This window comes from Brienomyrus brachyistius, chromosome 21 (genome assembly GCF_023856365.1).
Source record: "Brienomyrus brachyistius isolate T26 chromosome 21, BBRACH_0.4, whole genome shotgun sequence".
Lineage (NCBI taxonomy): Eukaryota > Metazoa > Chordata > Actinopteri > Osteoglossiformes > Mormyridae > Brienomyrus > Brienomyrus brachyistius.
The window spans coordinates 1,959,742-1,974,006 of record NC_064553.1 but is presented as its reverse complement, the minus strand read 5'-3'; positions in this window follow the sequence as shown (position 1 = coordinate 1,974,006).

Genomic DNA, 14,265 nt, shown 5'->3' with positions numbered 1-14,265 from the left:
TGTAGATGCTTCTCTGTCTGTCCAGGAAAATCACCCTGTATTTCAGTTAAGAATAAGAGTTTGCACTTACAATATTAATGAAGTAATTTTTGTATTCTGGTAAGTTTGGGAGAAAAGCTCAGTGTACACAAAGCCCACTGGGGGGTTCGAGACCTACATTTCCGGATGGATGGTTACCTGGTCACCACTGACTCACCAGCCTGTCCCAACACAGCGGGCCACCAGATGGGAGATGACCCGAGGGCTGATACAGGTCACAGGACAGAGTGGAACTTTCTAGAAGGTGTCCTTTTCCTGGACCTGGGACCACAGGGAACCTTAAGCTAAACTTTTCACTGCCCTGTAGAACTAATAAAGGTTTTTAGAAAAGTGAAGTTCCGTTTTCTGTGGAGAGACGCCTTCATGAAAATGTAATCAACCGACAGAGGAAGAGTATAGTTTGCAGTGAAATCGGCAGAAGAGTACAGTTTGCAGTGAAGTCAGAGGAAGAGTATAGTTTGCAGTGAAGCCTGAGGAAGAGTGCAGTTTGCAGTGAAGCTTTTGCAATTTAGCTTCACAGTTTCCAGCTTCTTCATTCTAGTCGAGTGCACAAAGATCTCAGATCATCTTCTCAGTAAGAATGTGACAGATGTGGGGTACGCACAGTTTCATCACAGCTCCTGACGAGCTGTTTTTTCTCCCATCGTCTATGTGCCGGTAGCCGCTCCAGACCGTTCTGTGGCGTCTTTGGCAGCCAGACCATATCATCGTCCGAGGTTTAAAAAGTTGACGATGTTACATATCTGCTCTCTGCGTGTTTCCTAATTCCAAAAAACCTCGCAAATTTTTGGTGACTATCCCGTTTATTGAAAGAGTTTGGACCAGCGGCATCCGAGCAGGTTGCTGCTGCTCTTAGGTTTACGTTGAGGCGTGACATCGTAGTCCACTTCATTTCCACTGGCTTTCACTGGGATCTGTTATTGCACTGGATGACTCATAAGATACATAAATGTCCTTTTCAGATGTGATTATGAATATTTCTGTCCCTCCCACTCCTTTTTCACTCTTACAAAGGCTCGCACTGTTCGGTTTCCATCTGAAATGACAATTCTGTGGGAGGGAAACAAAGAGCTGCTTTAAGCCTAAATCAGTTTCGATTGCTTCGGCCCTCAGTGTCCTAGGCAGCCTAGGCAGGCTCCGCCCCCTCCCAGTGGGATGTCCCCACGCCGCGCCACGTTTGGCTGGTGTTGGAGGACTTGTTGAGAGTAAGCGGGCCGGTTCTGGCCTGTGCCAAATGTCGCAGAGACTTCCCAACAATGCGCTCACTCGGTGGGCCTGACTTTTAAAGGTTGTGCTTATTGATTATCCGCAAGTCGCCCGTTCATCTCCACTGTCATTGAAAGGATGCCGAGCAAAATTGGGACCTTGAGGAGTTTGAAGAAAGCATGCGAAGCCTCCCGCTGATGACACAAAGGTCCCGCATGGCCCCGGAGAGCTGCTGCTTTTTGGTGCAGTCCATTACCACCCCCTCATCGATGAAGCCACAGAAGCGATCATTTTTAGGTATCGAGCCACGCCCCCCCCCCCCCCACACTACAGCTATGGTGTCGTCCTCACTGCCGGGGGCCGCTGGCATGTCTGAGTCAGCTGGGAGATAATCATCTTTAATCAGGACTGCAAGCGATGTGTGATCATGGTGAGACAACTGGGGGGGGGGGGGGGGAGGGGGTCAGCAGTTAAATGTTACCGTAACATTTGGACGGGTGATATGCTTAAATGTTGGTTTGAATGCCAGTCGATGAAGGAGATGTGGCTCAAGGAGGGTCCAGCTGTGGCCCCGAGGTACGCAGCTTGTGGAGGGTCCAGCTGTGGCCCCGAGGTATGCAGTTTGTGGAGGGTCCAGCTGTGGCCCCGAGGTACGCAGTATGTGGAGGGTCCAGCTGTGGCCCCGAGGTACGCAGTATGTGGAGGGTCAAGCTGTGGCCCCGAGGTACGCAGTTTGTGGAGGGTCCAGCTGTGGCCCCGAGGTACGCAGTATGTGGAGGGTCCAGCTGTGGCCCCGAGGTACGAAGCTTGTGGAGGGTCCAGCTGTGGCCCCGAGGTACGCAGTATGTGGAGGGTCCAGCTGTGGCCCCGAGGTACGAAGCTTGTGGAGGGTCCAGCTGTGGCCCCGAGGTACGCAGTATGTGGAGGGTCCAGCTGTGGCCCCGAGGTACGAAGCTTGTGGAGGGTCCAGCTGTGGCCCCGAGGTACGCAGTATGTGGAGGGTCCAGCTGTGGCCCCGAGGTACGCAGTATGTGGAGGGTCCAGCTGTGGCCCCGAGGTACGCAGTTTGTGGAGGGTCCAGCTGTGGCCCCGAGGTACGCAGTATGTGGAGGGTCCAGCTGTGGCCCCGAGGTACGAAGCTTGTGGAGGGTCCAGCTGTGGCCCCGAGGTACGCAGTATGTGGAGAGTCCAGCTGTGGCCCCGAGGTACGCAGCTTGTGGAGGGTCCAGCTGTGGCCCCGAGGTACGCAGCTTGTGGAGGGTCCAGCTGTGGCCCCGAGGTACGCAGTATGTGGAGGGTCCAGCTGTGGCCCCGAGGTACGCAGTATGTGGAGAGTCCAGCTGTGGCCCCGAGGTACGCAGCTTGTGGAGGGTCCAGCTGTGGCCCCGAGGTACGCAGCTTGTGGAGGGTCCAGCTGTGGCCCCGAGGTACGCAGTTTGTGGAGGGTCCAGCTGTGGCCCCGAGGTACGCAGTATGTGGAGGGTCCAGCTGTGGCCCCGAGGTACGCAGTATGTGGAGGGTCCAGCTGTGGCCCCGAGGTACGCAGTTTGTGGAGGGTCCAGCTGTGGCCCCGAGGTACGCAGCTTGTGGAGGGTCCAGCTGTGGCTCCGAGGTACGCAGCTTGTGGAGGGTCCAGCTGTGGCCCCGAGGTACGCAGTATGTGGAGGGTCCAGCTGTGGCCCCGAGGTATGCAGTATGTGGAGAGTCCAGCTGTGGCCCCGAGGTACGCAGCTTGTGGAGGGTCCAGCTGTGGCCCCGAGGTACGCAGCTTGTGGAGGGTCCAGCTGTGGCCCCGAGGTACGCAGTTTGTGGAGGGTCCAGCTGTGGCCCCGAGGTACGCAGTTTGTGGAGGGTCCCGCTGTGGCCCCGAGGTACGCAGTATGTGGAGAGTCCAGCTGTGGCCCCGAGGTACGCAGTTTGTGGAGGGTCCAGCTGTGGCCCCGAGGTACGCGGCTCCAAACTCATTCCCGACTAGATCTGACCTCCTCCTCTCCGTTCTCAGCCCTTGCTTGAGGGAACATTGGCAGATTTAGGTCTGTCGCGTCGTATGTTCTGTGTGAGGAGGACACCCGGCTCCTCAGAGTTCATCACTCAGCACTGGAGGTGTCATTAATGTCACGCGAACAACATGTCAGCTTGGACTCCCCTGTAATTTTCTCCTCAAGGTTTGCCTCTACTGGCACGTCGTGGGTTGGACGAAAATAAAGAATGGCGACGGCATCTCGATCTTGCCAGGGATGACGAGGAGGGGACGGACTGGACACCCCCACTTGAGTAGGCCTTCATGCCCCCCTGACCAGGCTTGTGGACGGCTGTGTCACTCGCACACACACCTGTGCCAGCTGCCCCCTGTGGATCTCACAGATCTGCCTCCGATCGAATCGTCCATAAATCCTAATTGCAGCACTTTCCCCCTCCGTCTCGAGGATATGGCACCGTAATGGAACCTGGAGCTCAGATAAATTGTTATTACGGCGTCTAAACCTAGCACCGCCGAAAAATCAATGGTATAATCACCGGCAGGAGATGAAGCAAGGCCAACAGTGATTTATTCCCAGTTTTGCTGTTGTTTTCCTTTGAAGGCAGGACAGCAGTGACATACCTATCGCCGCACTGCATTATTAAAGAGCGTGCGTGAATTCATCTGCTTGTGTACTTCGGGTGCTACTCCTTCTGAGTGGACGTGTACCCGAGCTCCAGGTTCACCTTGAAAAACCTCCGAATCGCCCCCTAAAAAAAATTCAAGACCTGCAGCCATTTTTTTTTTCCCTGAGAAGGAAGAACTTTCTGGTTATTTTCTTTGTTCGGGGCTGGCTGCACGGCGCGGGTGCTGTCGTCATCCCTCGCCGTAATCCGGTTATAAACACCGCTGGGGGAAACGGTGGAGGAGGCCGTCAGCAAGACATTAATTAGGAGACTGTCAGGGACCGGAGGGGAGAAAGTCAGGCTCATCACGGAAGCCGAGCACGGGGCTGGAACGGGGGAGGAGGAGAAAAATGCCAATCTGGATGCTGCCAGGAGGAAGGCCCAGCTTTTACCGAGGACGACCACGTTATACCTCAAGGTCTAGTCAATGGTCCAGGATCAATTATTAAAAAGACAGTTAGCTGATCCACAGACAGGATCCTGCTGCCTCTTCTGACACTGCAGAGGGGTGTAACAAACGCAGAATTCTGCACAAAACCCCACCGCTACATGCGGCAGGAAAGAACCATCGAGAGAAAGTGAGCAACGGCAAGGAATCCAGATGAGCTGCTACGGCAGGTAGCACTTGCCATGCGCCGAGCGCATTATAACATGCGGTTGTTTGGTGGCATCACACGGCGCGTTGTAAAAGCGTCGGCATGTTGTTGAACAGAATTTGTCAACAACTGGAGCTATATTACAGAGCGCTGGACAGCATGAGCAAGGAGCCTCTATTACTCTCCTCCTTACAAGCAGCCGTCAGATGGTCTTTGACATAAGAAGCCAGCTGACTGGGCGAAAAATGGCGTGATGCATTGAAGGGAAAACGCTTTTCAACACAGTAATTATTCATCTCATTTGGCCTGGGTCCTCCCATAGGGTCATTATTTCGAGATTTCTGCGGTGATATGCTGGTTTATGGTGGTTGCAGTGCGTAAATGAAAAAGACGCAGCAGCTCTTCGCTAAACATGCTCACAAGGGCAGGTCCAGAAATACGTCTCTCATACACGCGCCATCCAGTCGGGTCGCATCACGCAAACATTACATCACGTTCTGTCACCATGTGGATTCCCGGAGAGAGGTGGTTCTCCCTCCATAACTCCGGAAACATGAATCTATATCCCACCCCTTACATGCTGACACACCAGAATCTGCACTGGAATTTCACGAGGTTCCATGTATTGAACAATTAACCCCAGTGAAACTGCTGATAACTGCTTTTGAGACACACACCAGTCTAGACATTATAAACGACTGAAGCATTAAACCGTGAATGTATTTCCTGGCTGATGTTCACATTTCAGCTCTCTCCGCCGTGCCCAAACTGCCATCGGTCCCCGGAATATGGCAGATAATCATTTTCCGTGGCTGAGCTCACAGCGGCTTTTCGACTGTGGGGTTTTACTCCCACAGTTTCCTGGGGTTTCATTTGTGAGGGTAGCAGTGCGTTCTGAGCAGCCTGGCCCACACTGGCCCGAGTAGCCGAGGTGTGGGAGGGACTGGTAAGTGGATGCTTGGATTGAAAAGACCTCATATTTCTGACCTCACACGATGACTGGTCATTTTTTTTGGGGGGGGGGGGGGGGGGGTGTAATTTCTGTAAAAAGAGGATGGCACTCCTGTCCTGTCCAGGTCCTACATAAAGCAGCACCCATTAACATTTACGCTCTTGAGCACCACTAAGATAGCCAAACGCTGCTCCCTTGACTAATTAAATTTTCCAAGGTAAAATTGGAAACGATTATCAGAATGCTGTGCCTGTTAAAAAATTGTATACAAAAGGAGGCTTTTTCTGAGCACAAATCACCATTTAACCTGAAATTATTTTACAAAACGTGCAGTCAGTAATTGCCCCATAAATCAACAAACAATTATGCAGACAACTGAAATGTTAGTGTGTCATTATGAAATGTTATTATGCTATGGATAGCACTGTAAAGTCATCAAAAGCTGAATTAAATTGAATAAAAATGATGGGGCCTTTTACACAAACACACTACACGTAAATAAATTAATCCTTTAATTTAATAGAGAAGCCAGTTAAAATTTTTTGCTTGTTTAAACTCATTTGTTGAAGTGGAGAGTGATTCAGAGTGGGGTTTTTTTTGGAAAATATCAGAATGTCACCCTAATAAAGAAAACCAGCAGTGTGATCTTAGGATTCAGCTTATAGCGAATGTCACATGACACCTTTAATTAGTGACAGAGTTATATGGCTAATGATTATGGCTACAGAATTTTGGCTACTGTTACGGCTACAACTTCTAGAGCCTTCTGACTGAGGCTCATTTTCAGTACACCTATATTACCGTACCGGACAGTACACCTATATTACCATACCTGACAGTACACCTATATTACCATACCTGACAGTACACCTATATTACCATACCTGACAGTGCTCCTGTATTACCGTACCGGACAGCACACCTATATTACCATACCTGACAGTGCTCCTGTATTACCGTACCTTACTGTACCCCTATATTACTCCTATATTACTGATGCTGTGCTAGGGCAGGCTCGAACCCCCAGGTCTGCCAGCCCAGTGTTTCCCTTGGGGTGGATAAATATGTTTGCCGTTACCCATAAGAAAAAATTAAAACCCAGAGTGCTGGTTGTGGCCTCCAGTGCACCTGGATAAACATTAAAAATGACATTAACCTGGCGGGGCGACACTGGATGGGGCTGGGCGAGGCAGTGAATGCCAGTGAGGTCCAGTGAATTACCCGCATGTCATGGCTCTCTTGGATGCCACTTCCCTACCGCCAGGCACACATTGGCATTTATGCAGATCGCCTCAGGGCTCTCCTGGGCCGAGAGAACAATGGGAAGCTCATTGAGGGCGTGGTTGTGTCCCCTCCATAGACTCTTGGATGCACAGAGCCATCAGCGGCGATGTCACATGACACCTGAGCCATCAGCGGCAATGCCACATGACACCTGAGCCATCAGCGGCGATGCCACATGACACCTGAGCCATCAGCGGCGATGCCACATGACAACTGAGCCATCAGCGACGATGTCACATGACATTCATCCTTCCTGGAGACATCCTATTGATCCAGCTGCATTTTACACTCGCCCCCATGTTACGAGGAGAGTAACAGAGCGCCCCCCCTGAAAATGCTCCCCACCTCCGCGTTATTATAACTGATATTTATGCGGAAGAGGAGTTGTGAATTCCAACAGCATCCATCAGCAGATTTATCCCCAGCCTGTCCCTGATTAATTACATAAACTAAAATCATATACATAGTAATCACTGGTGCCCTAATTGGAGAGGGGATGTCTGAGATGGGATGGGTGACTGGATATGAAGCCATTTGTTATTTAGCGACATTAGACGTTGTAAGAAGTATGGCGGTGGCAGCCATGTTCTCCTTCGCTGTTCTCGGACTGATTTAGTGTCCGATCGCTGGCAGTCCACTGAAGGTCACTGTTTCACACATCCTCAGCACCATTTTTATCTCCCAACACCCTCACCCTACAGAGGCTAATCGCCAGAGGGTCTTGTGCTATAACCTGCTTTGTCAAAAATGAGAAGGATGCCGACCGCGATCAGGGGGAAGGGTGGGGCTGGTGTAAGTGTCAAAATGCCACCGGGATTCTGCCCTTATCCTTATCTGGTGTGATCAGGGGGCCATCCTGCCCATATATGGTGCAGGCAGCGTCTCACTAAAGGTTTTTGTCAAAAAACCCAAGTGGCAGGTTAAAGTATCTCTCGGGGTCTCATCGATTGCCTCAGAGATTTATCTCATGTGTAAAAGTCAAAGTTAAAATGTGCGAGCGTTTCCTAAGATCTGGCAATTTCAATGACCTTTACGTGCAGAAAACAATGAATGACAAATACGTATGGTGGAAACTTCTGGAATTACCCCCCAATCCTCCCCTCCCCGAACATGCAAGCAAGCGTCTGTTTAAAGCTGTCACACCTATTTGTGTCTCACAGAGGTTTTTAATTAGCAAAAGTGCAGCACTGTCAACACTGAGCTCTGAACCTCGATTTTGCAACATCACTTCGCTAAAACATGAAAGGGCCCCTCTTTAATTGGCACTTTAGCTGCTAAGTGTAGCTTTCATGATGCCAATCTTTACTAATTAGCAGGTTCTTCTCCAAAAAGAAACGTTTCATTCTGGTTTTGTTCTGGTTAGGTTGTTACTCAATTTCATCGAAGCACTGTGACCCGGTGGCAGATTTGAGCCTGAGTAGAGGGGAAGTGTGTCACAGCAGAGTGAACAGGCTCCAGGACGCTGAGCCAGGATGCAGGCACTGTGTGAGCCGAGGCCTCCAGGAAGAATGAATTATCGTCGAGTTCCTTTTGGTTGCAGTTTAACAATGTTAAAGAATAGAAAAGTTCCTCAAAATTTTCTGCCAGCTTCCTAGTGTCTTGGTATATCTGCTCCACCTACATGAATGGGGGTTATCTGTACAGGCTTGGGTAGGGGGGCAGTAGTGTGTCTTATGCGTCACAGGTCATTTTAAGACATACAACATATACATGTGACTATTTGACTGACGACAGGATTTGAACTGATGACCTTCTGATGAGTTGAACACTCATGCCCATGTATGGCATTTACTGTAGTGACACGTGAGGCCAAATCTTGCCTTCTAGAAAGCTCCGCTGTACCATATCCAAACCACTTACGAAAGAGTCCGCTCATCCCAAGTCTGAAGTTTCTAACACGCTTTTTAGAAAGGGATGAGTATTGACATGGGGCCGAGCACTGACAGTGTGTAATGGCTGCCTAATGCTTATGTTTCCTGTTTACAGACAGACCCTGTTCAGGGATTGCGTGTTCGTTTCAGGGAAATTGGTCATACTTCACACCATAATGAGACTACAGCATCCCGTGAATAAGAATATTGATTTATTCTGTTTTTCCGGCATTCTGACATTTGACTGGTGCACTTTCCATTCAGAATGTCTGATAGATCTATCAGTATCCCCCAGCACAACACACACACTATAAAAAGATATCTGACAATGCCAGCCATGGATTGAATAGTATTATTTTATTTATATGAATGGACAAAACCACAGCTTAGTGTCTTGTTCTTGCTATAGACAAGTAATGGAGTTCCAAATGTAATGCAAGAATCACAGAGCTATGAATAGTGTTTTTTGACAGCTTTTTATTATAGAAAGTCAGCTGTTTCTAGAGTAACACTCTCACAAGGGCCTCCGGATCAAAACGGCAACTCGGAATCAAGGATTTTCGGAAGAGGAGGATTTGTGCAGCGTAAGCTAAGGTGTTACTCGGCTGTGTCTCCCGCCGTACAGGAGCCCTAACTTCTCCTTCGCAGCTGAGCCAAGTAGCAATTAATTTAGCTCCCCTCTAGGGGAGAGGCGGTCCGGCCGAGCGGCTTGTGCCTCAGACGGGTCGTTCCCCAAGAAGCCTGGGAGTGATGGTTTGTGGAGCCTGCTGCTGAGTTTGGCTTAAGCCGCCCGCCCTCTGCCCTCTGCCCTCTGCCCTCTGCCCTCCGCCCTCCGCCATCATGCCTTGTCTCTATGTCATCTGTGCACGCATTATACCTAAAGCAGTGTCATAGTGTAACCTGGAGCTTACAGTGAGACGCCTCAGCCTGTGTGTGATTCAGGGCCCGATTTTCTGTTTTTGGGAACCGACTCAATAAGTCACATACTGTAGGGGCCCCGAGCCTCAGCCTGTGTGTGATTCAGGGCCCGATTTTCTGTTTTTGGGAACTGACTCAATAAGTCACATACTGTAGGGGCCCCGAGCCTCAGCCTGTGTGTGATTCAGGGCCCGATTTTCTGTTTTTGGGAACCGACTCAATAAGTCACATACTGTAGGGGCCCCGAGCCACCGCAATGTAGTACCTTTTTCTGGCCACCAGGGGCCCTCCGCACCTCAGCCCCCCCCACCCCACAAATGCTGATTCGAATGGCGGTAAACGCTGCTGTTATGTGTGATGCGAATGCAAACACGTCCCTTAGCTGTGCATGGGCCCCGCCACCCCCTATCCAATCAAAAACGGCACGTCCTTTTTGCATGAATGTGCCGTATGTGACGCTCAGTGGAGGGGGGAATGACGGCATTGGGGAGAAGGATTTAAAGACTCGAGCTCCCAGAACCGCCCCTGCCCTGGCCGCCTCAAATGCATGAATATGATAAGCTACTGATTCAGGGCTCATGAGAATGAGACAGTCTGCAGGTTTAATATAGCAGGTTGTACGCACCGTATCTTTCATGCGGAGAGTGACTTTTGTGGATCCATTTGCAGCGAACACTGTTTATTACGCTGATATACTGGTTGGGAGGTATAAAAGTCCATCTGCGGAGACTCCATGTCTAATTCGCTTCGGAACATCTGTAAAACATTTTGATGAGCATGTAAATTCTGATTCTTGAAGTTTCCGACGAGTGCCCAACGAAGATCCTAGACACTTCCGCAGCAAACGTGGAGCGTGTGCAGCATGGTGGCACATGGCGGTATCACAGGCTGCTGCGCGACCACGCAGTGGCCATCTCCACCGGCGCGACCTCGTTAATTAACGCAGCACAGCCTAGTGATTAAGGTTCTCCGTGACACATGGCTCTGCACAAATATATTTTTATACCCGTAAAACACTTGTGTGTGGATGAGCCCCACGCTTGATTGGAAGATTGGAAAGTCAGCTGAAAGAAGAGCAGATTGTTAGTTTCAGAAACAGGAGAGCGTGATACTCGATTGGCGAACAGATGGATTTTGGGGTTTGGGGATCGGTGGAGAGGGATGAAGTGGAGAGACAGAAGTTTCCAGTGGAGCAGAAAGGAGGAGCTGCGTCTTCATTAGGCGCTGAAGCTTCCAGGAGGTCTGATAGCCACTGATGCAAAGGCAGCTTCTGATCTTGGTCATGAAGGTCTTGTCTTCATGGAGAAGCCAGGCACCTTCAGCCTGAATCTGTCATCAGTCAATTAATGACAGCATGGAGGTGATCCTGGAGGGTGGGGTCTGGTCCATGTGTGAGTGTGGGGGGGGAGCTTAATTAGGCAATAATGACCACCGTGCCTCTGTGCACCTTTGCAAAACAAACAGAGGACAGTAATTGCTGTTAGACCCTCGACTGACGACGAGGAGCATCTGTGTTTGCTTACCGAGTCGGCAAGGAACTACCCAGGTGGTACGCTGGGTCACAACACACAGGACACTCCAGCCAATCAGGTTGCAGCATTCCACACCCGTCAGGCACTGTGGAGTTCTTGGGGTCCTGGATCTAATGCCATGTTATGAGGATTTGCACACTTTTGTTTAATTAATTTATGTCAGTAGTATAGAGACCAGTCAGCTAACAGATATGTGAGCTGGGGGTTTGTACCTTAATTCTCTGTATACTACACAGTGCAGGATGTATGGTGTGGGGGGGGGTATTGGCATTGTAGTTGTAGGCATTACATACAGAGATACAGGTGTCTCCTGGATGGTCTTGCAGGGCAGAGTAACGGGGGGGGGGGGTCCTGACGGGGGGGTCCTGAGTCATGAGGGAGCGTGATGTCTCCTGGTCTCCCCTCCCTACAGCGTTGGAGGTATCAGGCACGCTTCTCTGCTTCTCCGTTCCGGCACTGGCCACTGTATCGCTGGTGCGTGACTCAGCCCGCCCGCATCTCTGCTTCGCTTGATAAATCTTTGCACTTTTTCCTCACACCTGAGAGTATTTTTACAGTTCGGTTCCATAATAGTCAGAGCAGCTGGTCAGACAGCGCGCCGCTAATTTTAAGTCCCGCCCCCGTCTGGATCTCAGCCGACCTGAGGTCACCCGTACCCCCGTCAGTCTTCATCAGACTGTAATTACTGCTCCGCTTGGCTCAACACAACCTCATGCCATGGTGGGGTTGGGTGGGGGGCACAAAATAATGGTTCAAAGTACTGAGGGAGCCTCAGAGTCTGTAGGGCTAAGGAGGAGTCAGTAACATCGAGAGACAGAGAACAGGAAGCATCACGATGGAGAATTAAGGGGTGAATCCATAGATCCATGCATCTTCAGAACACTTTTCCTTCTGGGGGACAGGTTAAGTAAATTCAGTGAATAAAAAGTAAATTTACCACATGTCGAGGACACGTGAAGGTTATCGGGGGGGGGGGGGGGGGTTCCATATGGAAATGTACGCTGTCTTTTTCTCCCTGGCTGACCCTCACGGGGAGGCTTCTCAGGCCAGTCACCCGAGAAATTTCTATTTTACTTCCATGTTCTTTTATCTCGTTGCAAAAAAAATGCACAAAAAAATGACCCCTGTTCAAACAGAGTAGCCCCCTCCACCGTCACAGGCGGGCAATTTAACACAGGGGCCACGTCTCCTCGTCGTCATGGTGACCTGTTTGCCGAAACCTCCGGAAGAGTTGGGGCTGCGGTCCAGGGTGGCCGTCCCATCACTGGGGACGGGAACGGCGCTTAATACTGTGCTGCCACATGTCAGTCTTGGGCCACCTGCTTTGGGACACTTCAATTAAGAAACCTGGCTCTGTTCACAGCTGAGAAGCTTCCGGAAGGACGAGCTCGGAACGCGTGTCAGACTGCTGCAATCGTCTGCTCCCCCCCTTTTCCATCTTTTCAGAATAGAGCTTGTTAATTTAAGATTAATAGCTGCATATCTGAACTATTCATGTGATCACAAGGCTTTTCTTTTTCCTTAAATAATTAAGATGAAGCAGAGCGGACATGTTGGCGCCGCCTTTGGCTGGCGGTCGTGTTCGGCCGGATCGCCTCGCCATTACCGCGCGTCGCGCTCTCCTTCCCGAATCGCTACCATGCCGGCATCCCGACGGCAGCCTATTTATCTGGTGAAATATGCTTATAGCCAGGGTGCGCGACGGCGTGTCGGAAAAGGGCCGCATTCCGGATCCACGCAGCCGGATTTGCTCCTGTTTGTATGGAAGAACCAATATTTATATGAGGCACGGATTCACGGCTTCAATCTAGGAGGGCTTGTAATGTAAGGCTTTATGCCGAGACTTTATTTGTTACTTTCATCCCGGTTTGTTTGTTGGACATGAAAGCCTATTACCGTGGGCTGGCTTTTACGGTTATGGCTCTCGGCACCGTGATGGAAATGAAACAGCGGCCCGAGCCCCCGCGGGCGGCCATAACGCCGGATTAGGTGCCATCCGTCAGCGGGTGCCGGCGAGGGGGGGCATCGCTCACGTCTCCGGTCCTGTATCCCGGCTACTAATTGCGTCAGTATTCATGGCTGTTTATGTTCTCGCCGTGAATATCTCCCATGGGGCCGTGGGAGAAGGGCAGCAGCGGGCCGCCGGCTAAGCGGGGAGAGAAGGAGGTGCAGGGGGCAAAGCCATTCAGCTAGGTCCTGGGGGGTGGGTGGTGTGGCTCAGTGTGTTAGCATGGTCTGCTTATGACCGGGAGGTTGCTGGTTTAAAGACCAGTGATGGCAGAATGGTTTGACCGCTGGGACTTTAGACCCCTTTACCGCCAGCAGCCCCAGGGACAGTTTCATCATACCTTATTCAATATATCACAATGGTTAAAAAAAAATTCTGAATGTAAACGTTACATTTAAGGGCTGCTTTTAGCTTGTCTTGCCTCCCCCCCCCCCATTTGACAGCAAAGTTTTTTGCCCTGGGTGAAATTCAGCAGGCCCTTCGCTCGGTGGATAGTAAGAGAGGAAATGAGGCAACCCCCCCTCGCGTACTTTAAAGCGAACAGGAGATGGCTAAGTGACAGAAAAGCATGGGGAAATAGTGCTTTAGGGTTAGGGATAGGGATTAGGGGTTAGGGTTTAAGGTTAGGAATAGGGATTAGGGTTAGGGTTAGGGTTTAAGGTTCGGAATAGGGGTTAGGGGTTAGCCAACTATAGATATGGTTATGGTTACAAAGGTTTTGGGTTTTTCAGAAACCTGTTTTTATGATTGTTCAGGGCCCCCATTTAACGGATATTATTAAGTTCAAATAATATATTTCATACTTTCCAATAGCCTATTGTGTAACTCTATGTCCCCAAATTAGGGTTAGCCAACTGAAGCTAGGGTTAGGGTTCAGGATTCAGGATTGGGGTTAGGGCTCAGAATTGGGGTTAGGGTTCAGGATTAGGGTTCAGGATTAGGGTTAGGGTTACCAGATGGAGCAGCATCCTCCATACAAACTCCAATTTTCTGTTTTTTTCCCGCTTTTTTTAATTAAGGAAACATCAAAGGTTGCTTTATCTAAAAGGTTGAGAAGTTGTGCATTTTTAAATTAACATACAGTGATGAGCATTTTGAGGAAGCGATTAGATTCATTATTAAGCAGCAAGGATCCTTCCAGCTTTGACGGCTGTAGATCCACTGAAGCGTGCTCTAAACATTCCTGCACGCCGCCCCGTCCCGGAGACGCACT